A 2668-nucleotide genomic window follows, 5' to 3' on the forward strand; every position below is an offset into this window, starting at 1 on the left:
TACGTGGTTTTGCAAGATTGCCTCCATTCATGGTGAGATGAGATTTCCTTCACTATCAATAGAGAATAGGGATATAGACACTCGTCCTCACACATATCTCAGGTTAGTTGCAGAGAAAGAATGCACATTAAAAATTTGTAGAGTAACCCTATACAAGTAGTTTATTAAAAATCCAGTTCTTCGAGGCCAAGTAACAAAGATAAATGCACAAGGTGGGCAGATTCGTCTAAGCCGTTGGAGCCTGTAGGGTCGTGATGATCCTTTAGAATCAATCCACAAATGCGTACAAGCGTTTGAATACAAGACATCAGACCCCCAACAAGACTTATTGAAAGGAAAAGCCAAAGGTCTTTTATTATTCCATTATGACTTTACATTGCATTAATCCCAAAGCACACCAAAGAAACAAAACACTTAATAACAATATAACAAAAAACAAACTAACCACTTGAGAATCTGGTAGGAACTAAAAAAAAACAATATACCTAGCAAACAGGTTTTCCAAATCTTTCAGGGAGTTCACCTCTGTACCGAGCAGCCTGTAGAAACATGATTTCTGATTAACAGGTTGGAAAATTTAAATTATTATTAGAAAGCACAAAAGGAGTTGGCAAGTTCAAAGTGGATAATCAATTTGAACATGTTACGCTATCAATCGCCATACCAATAAATGCAACTAATCTGACGATATTAATTGCTCACCAAGTCAATTTAGAAAAGGGAACATGGAAGACATATAAAATAGACCAAGGACTAAAAAATGTTAAGAGTTGCAATACAAAAATTAACCATCTTCTTTACCTATCCAGGATATATAGGATGATTAACAACATAATTGCCTCCAAATCTATATAACCTTGTCCTCATGTATATATGCAGTCAGGTTCATCACCAGGATGATTCTAATAAGAGCTTGAGAACATAGTAACTCCCTACTGAATATGATTGGTAAAATTTCAAGCACCACTCAACATCAGATGTAATTCATCAATTAATATAACTCTGAAAGGGTCGACAACTAAATTACCATCAAGAAGCAGAGATGACATGAAAATCAACCAAAGTCGAACAAAAACATACAATGTTATTTAACAATTTGTCGCATTTGAAGTTTCAACAATAGATGCATAGCAGCTCTAACGAATAATAGGAAACAGTTTAAAAGTACAACCAAGACGACTAAAGAAATTAAAAGTGCAATCCAATAAGAGATCCAATGCAACATATTGCTTCCATATAATGGACATTACTATAACTCAACAATGTGGAATCAGATGTCCACAAAAGAATAATAAGAAAATTGGGTGATCACTTGAGCATTAGAAGAAGTGGATATATACAACATTGTCCTAACTGGCCAATTACTTGCATCAATGAATAACTAATCCCTAAAGTCTGACATAAAACAACATTCAAACAATTCAATTGATGTTCAGGAAAAAAAAAAAAAGCAACTATATATGACAACAAATCAAGGACAACAACAAACTGCCTCCCCAAGACCCATTTCCATGACTTCACAACAATAAAATAATAGCAAACTAAATATGTGACGTATTCAATAACGAAAGGGAAACTCATACTATAGGATGACCTTGTGCTGTCGAGGAAATTGCATCTTGAAACAAGACCACAATCCGAAAACTATATCAATGAGCAATTGATCATCTTCTAAAATGCTAAAATGCAAAGCCACCAATAAGAACCCAAAAGCTGCAATTAAAAAGTTGCAAAATTATTTCACTTTCTGAATCTTAAAAGATCAAATATTGCAACCAAACAATTGGAATATGAACTCTAGATTACAATGAATGCTAACTTCTTATGAAGCATACAGGCAAAAATATATCTACCTTCAATATGACTGGAGAACAGAAAATTGGATATCTGGATGTAAAAACCCTAGAAACTTACAGCAGATGAAATAAAAATCGAGAATAAAAACAAAGCAGAAATGGAGGGAAAGAAGGGGGAACCGTAAACTGGTTGGCCTTGTTATTTGCAACGGCGGAGGCAATGACGAACTATAATGAGAGAGAGAAAAGGATTGTTGTTAACCCATAAAAGAGAGATACCTTGTAGACGAATGGTAGGGCTTAGACGATGTGAGCAGTGACAATTTTTTTTTTTGGCTCAAGGTCAACAATGGAATTAAATTAGAAAAAAAAAAAAGGAGTAAGAATAAAAGTGGCTAAAAAACAGCCCATAGCTCGAAAAACAAGGATCTTCTTATCTACCTTCGGCATTGCCATTAGCTAAAAATGACCCTATAAAGTAAAAGTAGAATAAAAAGAAACCTCAAGAAAACCTATACCGTGGTTTTCCTTGGGTATCTCAACATATATCATGAGGTAGTTGTTGCATTCTTTATTTAAACATCAGCCATCATGTTAACTTCCCTGAAACAATGAGTTATATCCAATGTAATCCTATTCAGATAACTTTTAGAAAATAACCATCTATAGCATAAAGAATATGGAATCATTTCACTCCTAATACACACCACACAACAGAAGGAGAAACATAGCAGAGGAACCATGTTGAGTCCTGAAATACCTCTAGCTCTAGATTTGGGTTACCAAGGAACAACGATCGATGTTTAAAAAGTGGTTCTAGTGCCTAGCGTATTGGAAGCAGCATCGGCTAATAGAAGTTGCCGGCTGGAGGT

The 2668-nt window shown here is 34.9% G+C and overlaps 1 long non-coding RNA gene across 1 annotated transcript; it reads right to left on the bottom strand.

Moving 5' to 3' along the window:
- Positions 1–329: 329 nt before the first annotated feature.
- On the bottom strand, positions 330–1987 carry LOC122059478. Its single transcript, XR_006134061.1, has 3 exons — positions 1854–1987; positions 1595–1713; positions 330–539 (listed from the first exon to the last, which is right to left on the bottom strand). It is a non-coding gene; the product is annotated as an uncharacterized LOC122059478 (long non-coding RNA).
- Between the last annotated feature and the right edge of the window lie 681 nt (positions 1988–2668).

The sequence above is a fragment of the Macadamia integrifolia genome, chromosome 13 (assembly GCF_013358625.1).
Source record: "Macadamia integrifolia cultivar HAES 741 chromosome 13, SCU_Mint_v3, whole genome shotgun sequence".
Taxonomy (NCBI): Eukaryota; Viridiplantae; Streptophyta; class Magnoliopsida; order Proteales; family Proteaceae; genus Macadamia; species Macadamia integrifolia.